The sequence below is a fragment of the Pseudorasbora parva genome, chromosome 6 (assembly GCF_024679245.1).
Source record: "Pseudorasbora parva isolate DD20220531a chromosome 6, ASM2467924v1, whole genome shotgun sequence".
NCBI classification, from domain to species: domain Eukaryota; kingdom Metazoa; phylum Chordata; class Actinopteri; order Cypriniformes; family Gobionidae; genus Pseudorasbora; species Pseudorasbora parva.
In genome coordinates, this window is record NC_090177.1 from 45,684,223 (window position 1) to 45,695,143 (window position 10,921).

The window sequence follows — 10,921 nt, forward strand, 5'->3', positions numbered from 1 at the left end:
TGGGTCGTCTCTCGAGACGCAAACAAATCCACTTCCATTTGGCCAAACCTCTCGCATATGGCCTCCACCACCTCTGGATGGAGACGCCACTCCCCGGGCATCAGCCCCTGCCTTGACAGGATGTCTGCTCCCTGGTTTTGGTCCCCCGGGATGTTAACTGCCCTGAGAGATGACAGTTTCCCATGGGACCACAGGAGGACCTGATGCGCCAGTCTGTACAGAGGGCGCGATCTTAGACACCCCTGATGATTTAGATACGATACTACGGCAGTGTTGTCGGATCGTATCAGGACATGGTGGCCGCGAAGGTCCTCGAGAAAACTCCTCAGAGCTTTTCAGACATCTCTAGGCAGTTGATGTGCCATGAAGCATGCTGGGCTGTCCAAGAACCTCTCACTCCTCGGCCTTCCATGACCGCGCCCCAACCAGTAAGGGATGCATCTGTTGAAACGGTTTTCCGGCAACATGATGCTCCCAATACCAGCCCCAGGGACAGAAACCAAGGTTTCTTCCATATAACGAGGAAACGAATGCATTTGCGCGTTACCCTGATCATACGGAAGGTATTCCCCTTCGGGGAAAACCCCTTGGTTCTCAGCCACCACTGTAGTGGTCTCATGTGGAGCAGGCCGAGCGGAATCACACTGGACGCTGCTGCCATGAGACCCAGCAGTCTCTGGAACTGCTTGACAGTGATGCTGTGGCCCAACCTTATACTGGAGACTTCCGCCCATATGGTCTCGATACGTGCAGGTGACATGTGTGCCCGCATCGTTACCGAGTCCCACACTATTCCCAGGAACGTGATTCTCTGGGAGGGCGTCAACGCGCTCTTCTTCGTGTTGAGTCTCAGTCCCAAGCACCTCATGTGGGCTAGAACAGCATCTCGATGCTGAACTGCCATATCGTACGATCTGGCCATGATCAGCCAGTCGTCGATATAATTCAGTACACGGATGCCCTGGAGTCTTAGCGGAGCCAGGGCTGTGTCAATGCACTTTGTGAAGGTGCGAGGTGACAAGGCTAGGCCAAAGGGAAGGACCTGATATTGGAACGCTTCGCCCCCGAAAGCGAACCTCAGGAACTTCCTGTGACTGGGAAGGATGGATATATGGAAGTAAGCGTCCTTTAGATCTATCGTGACGAACCAGTCCTCGAACTGGATCTGACTCACGATAACAGGAATAGTTAGCATCCTGAACCTGTATCTCCTCAGAGACCGATTCAGAAGCCTGAGATCTAAAATTGGACGCAACCCCCCATCCTTCTTGGGGACTATGAAGTACCGGCTGTAGAACCCGACCTCCCTCTCTGGCGGGGGGACCCTTTCTATCGCCCCTTTTACCAGCAGAGAGTGTACTTCCTGCCCCATTACCCCCACCTGCTCGGGACCGACCACCGTCCAGACTATCCCCCCAAATTTTGGGGGAGGAACTCTGAACTGCAGTCTGTAGCCCCGTTCTACAGTGCGCAGGGCCCACACAGAGATATTCGGAAGGCATGACCATGCGCCGAGATACTCTGATAAGGGCACCAGCCTCTCGAGGCTGGTCTGGGGTATTGACCGAACCTCTCCTTCGACTCCTTGAAGCGGATAACCGGCAGGGACTAGTCGAGGTAGATTTTCGGTGTGCGAATGCATTCGCTGCTCTGCCGCAGATTTTATATGTGCTGGTCAGAGCCGCGCGCGAAATGACGTGGCCCGGAGCCCTTTTGACTGCGGGAGCACAACATCGATTTCCCGAGAGCTCCGGGGGGAGAACGACCTCGGTCACTCCGCCCCGTGGGGGACAGCTCTCAGCGGTCCTGCCGCAGCTAGGACCGCTTGGAAGCCTTCTTAGCCTGAATGACCTCCCTCAGGTCGGTCTTCGGCTTCGAAGACTTCCCGCGAGAGCGCCGCTTCTTCTGCCAAGCTCCCTCAGGAGGGGCACGAGAAGCGACGCTCTGCTTCTGCACCTCACGGTGCAAGGAGCCCTGTGCTGGCTGAGACTGCCCACTCGAGGCAGCCCTGCTGGAGGAGCCCCAGCGGCGAGGGATGAACTGGATGAATGCGGCAGCCTGCTTTTTCACCTCCTGAAACCTCTCGACGACGGTGCTCACAGCGCCGCCAAAAAGGCCAGAAGGCGAAATCGGGGGAATCAAGGAGAAAGTGTCTGTCTCTCTCCCTGATCCCCAACAGGTTAAGCCAGAGCTGCCTCTCCGCGCACACCAAACCCGCCATGGAGCGGCCGATAGCACGGGCCGCCTCTTTGGTGACGCGGAGAGACAAATCCGCTGCCTTCCTCAGCTCGGTCACATCCTCTGGGGAGGGACCCTCGCCCTCATCGAGCTCCTTCAACAAGTCCGCTTGGTAGGCCTGCAGAACCGCGAGAGTGTGCAGGCACCCACCAGCGCGACCAGCCGCACTATATGCCCTTCCCACCAGCTTTGATGTCTCTCGGCATGGTTTCGAGGGCAATGCCGGGGTCTTCAATGAAGCTGCTGTCTCGGGTGAGAGGTGGCCCGCGAGCACCTCTTCAACCCTCGGCAGCGCAACATATCCCTTCTTAGACGCCCCCAGCACGTTAGCGAAGTCAAGTGCAGGGGGCGTAGTTAAACGCGCTGAGAAGGGTTTTTCCCACGCCCTACACAGCTCACTGTGCAGGTCGGGGAAAACTCGGCAGACCCCGGCGTGGAGGCTGGGCTCGTCGCTTGAAGAAGCGCCCGTCCAGCTTATTTGGCGGCTGGACGTGCACCTCTTCTTGTGGCCAATCTAGACTAAGCTTGGCCACAGCGCGAGTCAAAACCTCCACGAGCTCCTCCATAGCCTGCGAGTGGGGTGGCGACTGCCCCACTGCGCCGGCTTCGGTGCTCATCGTCAACGACCCCTCAGAATCGGACAGCATGAGCACCTGATCCTCCGCCTTGTGGGAAGAAGCTGCAGCGCGGGCTTCCACACGTGGCGGAAGATCCTCTGAATCGTCAGAGGAAGAGAGAGATGCCTCAACATTCCCTAATCCTGCTGACAGATCCATCTGCGAGCCCCAGGATCTGCGGTGCCGCTCTGCCTCGGCAACAGCGGGCCCAGAACCGCGAGGCTGGCCGGCCTCGTCAAAGACCGCCAGCCGCGAGCGCAGCACTCTCAGCGGCAGCTTATCACACTCGCCGCAAGCCGCTCCCTCGAGAGCGGCCCGGGCATGCTGCACGCCGAGACACTGCACACAGAGCTGGTGTGTGTCCGTGCCCGAAATAAAACGCGGACAGGGAGGCACACACCGTCTGAATTGCTCGCTCGCAACAGGAGACAAACAACACCAAATAGACAGACAGAACACAGAGCGTGACCGCTGAAAGCAGGAAGCTGCGTTTGCTTGTGCCGGCGTCCCTTTTTACCTCCGGGTATGCCGTCACTTGTTACGTCATCACGCAACACCAATCAAGATTGGACTTTTTTGATATGAACTCAGCAGCGTCACGCCGAGGGCGTTCCCCGATGTGTCATCTACGATGACGCAGTGCGAGTTCCCTCGATAAAGGGAACTAATTCAACAGAATTTGATTTGGCTGTACAGCCGCTCTGGAGAAAAAAGTGATGTTATCAGCTCACTTCAATTATCATATAGTGTCAATGCGGGCAGATATATAGTTGCGGGCAGTGGCAAGGAACCAAAACTCCATCAGGGCATGATGGAGAAAAATAAACCTTGGAGAAACCAGACTCAGTCGGGATGCCAGTTCTCCTCTGGCCTATTAACACACAGTGGAGGATTATTATTCTGGCAACATTACAGGTCAGAAATCATATTAGATCGGAATATTCCAAATGTTTGGGTATCACGCAAGAGACGGGTTCAATTAGGAAGGCACATCGATTACACAAGAATATGAATACTTTAAAGATCGGAGTTTTTGCACCGGAGACGGGTTTATTGAGGATGACGTGCCGGTGAGGCAAATTCGGAGGAGACACCAATTGACACGTGACAGAGTGTGTCTTTAAACTGACAGAGTGTGTCTGCTTCCCGAACAATGCTAGGAAGACTGTTCCAGAGTTTAGGTGCTTAATAGGAAAAGGATCGACCGCCTGCATTTGATTTAGATATTCTAGGTATTATCAACTGGCCAGAGTTTTGAGACCGCAATAGACGTGATGGAGTATAATGTGTTAAGAGCTCGCTTAAGTACTGGGGAGCTAAACCATTTAGTGCTTTGCAAGTAATAAGCGAGATTTTAAAATGTATGCGATGTTTAATAGGGAGCCAGTGCAGTGTTGACAGAACTGGACTTATATGATCATACTTCCTGGTTCTAGTAAGAACTTGAGCTGCTGCGTTTTGGACCAGCTGGAGTTTGTTTATTAAGCGAGCAGGGCAACCACCCAGTAGAGCATTACAATAATCTAGCCTTGAGCTCATGAACGCATGTACTAACTGTTCAGCATTTTGCATTGAAAGCATGTGCGTAATTTAGATATATTTTAAAGATGGTAGAATGCAGTTTTACAGAAACGTGGCTTTCAAATGAAAGATTGGTATCAAAGAGCACACCCAGGTTCCTCACTGACGACGAGGGCTTGACAGAACAGTCATCAAGTGTTAGACAGTATTCTCGGTTACTACTTGTGGAGCTTTTCTGTCCAATAATTAAAAATTCATTTTTTTCTGAATTAAGTTGCAGGAAATTACTATTCATCCATTTTTTATATCAGCTCTGCATTCCGTTAATCTTCTGATTGGTAGGTTTCGTCAGGCCGTGAGGAAATATAGAGCTGAGTATCGTCAGCATAACAATGAAAACTAACGCCATGCTTCCTAATGATATCTCCCAGTGGGAGCATATACAGGGTGAAGAGCAGTGGTCCTAACACTGAGCCTTGCGGTACCCCATACTGAACTTGTGATCGGTGTGACATCTCTTCATTTACTGCTACAAACTGATAACGGTCAGATAAGTATGATTTAAACCATGCCAATGCAGTTCCACTAATGCCAACATCATTTTCGATTCTATTCAGAAGAATATTGTGATCGATAGTATCGAATGCAGCGCTAAGATCGAGTAACACTAATAGAGAGATACAACCACGATCAGATGATAAGAGTAAATCATTTGTAACTCTAATGAGAGCAGTCTCAGTACTATGACACGGTCTAAATCCTGACTGGAAATCCTCACATATACCATTTCTTATTCCATTCCAAACGGTAGATTTGAGATTGGCCTGTAATTGACTAATTCTTTAGAATAAAGTTGAAGTTTTTTGAATAAGTGGTTTAATTATAGACAACTTAAAAGTTTTCGGTACATATCCTAATGTCAAGGATGAATTAATAATAATAAACAGAGGATCTATGACCTCTGTAAGTATCTCTTTTAATAGCCTAGTTGGTATAGGGTCAAGCATACATGTTGTTGATGTAATATATAATTAATGATTAATATAATATATAATTAATTTTAAAGTGAAGGTCATAGTAATCAATTAGTAATTACTCAGGTGTTACTACATCCTTCTAAAATAATTACTAATTATTTGTATCAGTATTCTATAGTGAAAAGCATGATAACTCTCTATTAATGACTGAAGTCATTGAAAACTTTTGATGCTTTTGTAAGTTCCCTTTTGAGAGAGGTTCCTCGTATTGCGTACGAGAAAAACTCCTTTTTAGCAAAACTTTATTAATAAAGGTATCTATGTAAAGCGCAGTGCAGCTGCACAGCAATAGGAATAGCACGAGGAGCGCTCTGATTGGCCGGGCCGCAGCAACTGCAGGAACCTATGGTGAGGCGGCTGAGAGGAGCGAACCAATGGGGGCGCTCCAGAGAGACCGCCAAAAAAGGGACTTATATTAGCATACAGGAGGCTATATAAGACCCTGATTCACCATAGGTGTCAGATTTTATCTCCTTCAGCGACACCGTCTCTGACCTCCGGAATCAAGCAAACCGTTGTCAAAAAGCAACCAGCGGAACATTCCTGCAGACCTGAGGACGCCGGATTCCCACCGGGTCTCCGCCTTCAGCAACCTGTGTTCCAGCTGCGCCATCCGGCATTAAATATCCTTTATTCGGTGTGTCTATGTTGAGTGTGTGTGTGTGTGTGTGTGTGTGTGTGTGTGTGTGTGTGTGTGTGTGTGTGTGTGTTGCCGCTGCAACGCCACTTCTAAGAGCTTACAGGCTTGTTCTATGCGAGGGGTCTCTCGTTCCGCCACGCCGTATAAGCGCCGCGGAAAGACGGAGCCCTTCTCACTCTCCCTCTTCTCTCGTTACATCGCGCTGTATAAGCGCCGCGGAGAGAGAATGTTAGAGGACATGAGAAAACTCAAGCCGAAGCTTTCTTCACTCTGCCGCCACCGCGGCTCTTCTTCCGCCGCCGCCGCAGAGTTGTCCTCACTCTTCCTCTTCTCTCTTTCCGTCACGCTACCGCCGTGGACAGAGAATACTCGAGCCGAAGCTCTCGTCACTATGCCGCCGTGCTGAGGAGGCGCCGCGAACTGACTGAGTTTTTCTCACTCTTCCTCTTCTCTCTTCCGTCGCGCTACCGCTGCGGACAGAGAATACTAGAGTAAATAAACAAACTCGAGCCAAAGCTCTCGTCACTATGCCACCGTGCTGCAGTAGCACCGCGGACAGAAAGATTTTTTCCTCACTCTTCCTCTTCTCTCGTTCCGTCGCGCTACCGCCGCGGACAGAGAATACTAGAGTAAATAAACAAACTCGAGCCGAAGCTCTCGTCACTATGCCGCCGTGCTGATGAAGCACCGCGGACGGACAGTCTTCCTTACTCTTCCTCTTCTCTCGTTCAGTTGCGCTACTGCCGTGGACAGAGAATACTAGAGTAAATAAACAAACTTGAGCCAAAGCTCTCGTCACTATGCCGCCGTGCTGCGCCGTGGACAGACAGAGTTTTCCTCACTCTTCCACTTCTCTCGTTCAGTCACACTACTGCCGCGGAAAGAGAATACTAGAGTAAATAAACAAACTCCAGCTGAAGCTCACGCCATGCTGAAGAAGCGTCTCGGACAGACAAAGTCTTCCTCACTCTTCCTCTTCTCTCGTTCCGTCGCGCCAAGAACCGCTGCGGACAGAAAATACTAGAGTAAGTTAGACGAGCGAGCTCAGGCTGTTGGGTATGTCAAGAACGTTCTCGCTGCAGCGCACGCTTACTGCCAAGGAAGTTGTAATGGCTGCCTTGTCATGATAGCGAGCGCCCCTTCCACAGCGCGTGTTTGCTAACTAGAGCGCGACTCACACGCTCACTGTCAGAGCATAAGGGCGTCGGAATATGGCTGCCAAGCTAAGCCTTTTTTCACTCTATCACTTCCAGTCCCCTTTATTCAGGCGGCTGGAAAGGTTTTTACTCTGTAGACAAAGTGTCCACTACACAGTGTGCACCCCTACATATGAGCTGTTAATTCAGCCCCACAAAATCACAAATAAATCCTGCCGCCGCGGATTACACCATGGACTTACTTATATTCTCCCAGTTCCCTTAGTTCAGGTGACTGAAGATGTAATATTGCAGTCAACTAGCCTGTGGTCAAACACGCTTTCAGTCTAGACTAGAGCATAACGGCATTGTGGAATGGCTCCCATACCACCCGCACTTCCTTACATTCTCCCAGTTCCCTTAGTTAAGTGACTGGAGATTAAATATTGCTGTCAACTAGCCTGTGTTAAACACGCTCGTCTGCACACTAATGCTGTGTGCGTTTACCCCTGTGGACTCGCTCACTGGTTTGCACCGTGGGTATTCTACGTAGGTTGCGCCCACTACACTGTGCGCGCCACTGCACATTGTTTACAACTACACACAAAAGAGCTTTTTCTATGTAGGAAATGTGCCCACTTTACAGTCTGCACTCCTGCATAGCTATCAAAATCCAGTGTTCGGCATTTTGCGTACGTGAGTTTTTGTTGTAGATGTCTAAAAAAAAAAAAAAATTGTTGTGTATTGTGCTAATTAATTGAGATTTCTTACAGCTCTTACAGGTTGTTGGCCTTGTCTGTTTCGTTGCTTCTATTACTCTCCCCTTTTTTGTAAGTTGCTTTGGATAAAAGCGTCTGCTAAATGATTAAATGTAAATGTAAATGTAATGCACCCAAGCACTTTTCACAAAGCCCACTCTCGCACACACAATATAAACGGAAGACGAGAGAGAACCAGGCCTGGATAGTTTTATTATGTTTGTGTGGGCAGTCGTCCGTGAGGGGCTGCCCACGTTTTATTTTGTGGGTATTTGCGGGCAGTCGTCCGTGAGGGGCTGCCCGCGGTTTTACTTTCGTTTTGTTTATTTATTTTGAATTAAAGTTTTGAAGGTTCGCCGGTTCCCGCCTCCTTTCTGCCAGCTAAGAACTTCGTTACACTGGTGCCAAAACCCGGGGGGAAGGAGGGACATGCTGTCGAAGAGCCCTCACTGCTGAGGGGGATCGCGGTGCTGAGGAGGTCGGGCAGCGCGGATGAATGAGGACCGCGAGGGCTGCCTGAGGCGATGGTGCTGGAGCGAGGAAGGTGGGACAGAGACCTCACTGCCGTGCCCCTGGGTCGAGGTGGGGTGGCTGCCTTCCGAGAGGGAGCGGAGGAGTCGCCGCACTTGCCATGAGCCGGAGCCTACTGCCGTCCGCCTGATAGGGGAGGAGCAGGGAGCGCGGGGCTCACTGCCGGGTCCCTCAGTAGGAGGAGCCACTGCCGGCCGCCAGGGGGCGGAGGAGGATCGAGCTGTCCACCAAGCGTCCAGTGCCATCGCACAGCACCGCGAGGAAGAGCCTCTCGGCGGGCGGAGGGCCGAACGGCAGTGTGTCTGGGAACCGGACCAGATTCTCTTCACTGCATGGCTAAGCATCTCCTTTTATGGGCAGAGCACAATCTGAGCTCCCTAAGGGCGGCTCACGTGCCAGGTATTCTGAATCAGGGTCCGGACATGTTATCCAGAGGACCCATTCCCCCAGGGGAATGGTCTCTTCACCCGCATTTCAGCTTGCACAGCACACGCTGCCCAATATTTTTCTGCAAACGCAGGGATGCCCTGGCCCATGTTTGGCCCAGACTCCCTCTATATGCTCCCTCCGATCGCGATGCTGCTGCAAACCATCAAAAAAGATCAGGGAGACAGTATCCACAGTGCTTTTAATAGCCCCACTTTGGAAGAACCGCACACGGTTCTCCGAACTGATTCAGCTGTCAGACACAGCCCTATGGCCCATTCCGCTGAGGAAATACCTCCTTACGCAGACGAAAGGGAAGATCTGGCATCCCAGTCCCGAGCTGTGGGCCCTCCACGTATCGCCCATCAACAGGTATCCGGAAACCTCTCTGGCAAGTTATGAACACTATTTCGGAAGCTAGAGCCCCCGCTATCTGGCAGCGCTGCTTTGAAATAGTCAGTGGTTTTCTAATCAGTGTGCTGCGCGAAACATCGACACACACTCATGCGAACTGGCGGAACTGCTTGCTTTCTCCAAGAGCTAATAGACGCGGGTTGTTCCCCCTCCATGCTCAAAGTATATGTCTCCGCCATAGCAGCTAACCACGCTCTGATCGCGGCACATTCACTAGGGAAAAGTGATCTTATTGTATGTTTTCTTAAAGGGGCCAGGAGATTAAACCCTTCTTGCCTCTTGCTCAGTCCCTATTTGGGACCTCGCCGTGGTTTTAGAAGCCGTGAAGGGTCCCCCTCCTAACCACTTCAGACCACGAGCTTGAAGCACATATCACTCAAAACTGCTTTTCTGCTGGCTTTGGCCTCGGTTAAGCGAGTGGGTGGCTTACACGCACTCTCCGTGAGCCCTTCCTGTCTTGAGTTTGAGTCCAGCAACTTCAAGGTTGTGCTCAAACCGAGGCATGGTTTTATACTCAAAGTGCTATCAACCCCTTCAGTATGCAGGTCATTACACTGCTTCCTTTACCCGCGTCTCAGAGAGAATAAGACGCGAACCTATTCTGCCTAGTCAGAGCATTGAGATTGTATCTAGAGCGCTCCGCCCCCTTCAGGCAGTCGGATCAGCTCTTCATTGCTTCGGTGGCCGCACTAAAGTTTGTGCTGTCATGAAACAGACTCTCACACTGGATAGTGGATGGAGTCCCACTAGCATATAGGTCTAGAACCTAACCTGTCCTACAGGCATTAAAGCCCACTCCAGTAGAGGCATGGCCTCGTCTTGGGCTTGGTCATGTGGCACTTTCATGGAAGATATCTGTGCGGCGGCAGGCTGGGCCTCTCCGCCCACTTTTATAAGATTCTACAATTTGGAGGTCCCAGCTTTACAAGCAGTGCTTTTCTTCGTCTAGGGCTCTATCTGCAGCCCTGGCAACACAATTGCTTATTGCGTTCCGCTTACACTCAATCGCTCATAGCACCATTACACTCTACCATAGATCTGACTATGTCCGGTCAGGTGTTCAAACGAAATGACTCTTCCGGTTCTTTCATTCTCCTTATGAAGCCCGCCTGTGTCGGTCTCTCTAAAGGTTTTTTGACTTTCCCTCATTCAGTTGGGGATTTTAGTTATATTACTATTTGGCTACTTGTCAATTAATATAATGAATATATTAAATGAATTCAAAGTGATTATAATGCATATAATATAAATATAATAAATAATTAGCACCAAAAGATGCACATTTTTATTTCTAAAGTTTTTTCATCATAAACTGCTTTAATTTGGAATGAGAGATTCAGGGAAAGCTGTATCAGGCATCTATTTATTGCATCTTTACTTGCAGCTGATTGGTCCAGTTTGGGTTTGCGATCTCTAACCCAGAATAAACCGGCCCCAGAGCAGGTTAGCCTTGCAGTGTCAGTTACCATGATGATACACACCGCTAAAAACCAATCCAGCTTCTTGAGCCCGAAAAAACCCCAGAGTTTGCTCAAAATAATCTCGAAATTACCTGGGTAACAACTGAAACCAGCTTTGTGCAACAGGCCACAGGTGGCTTGTT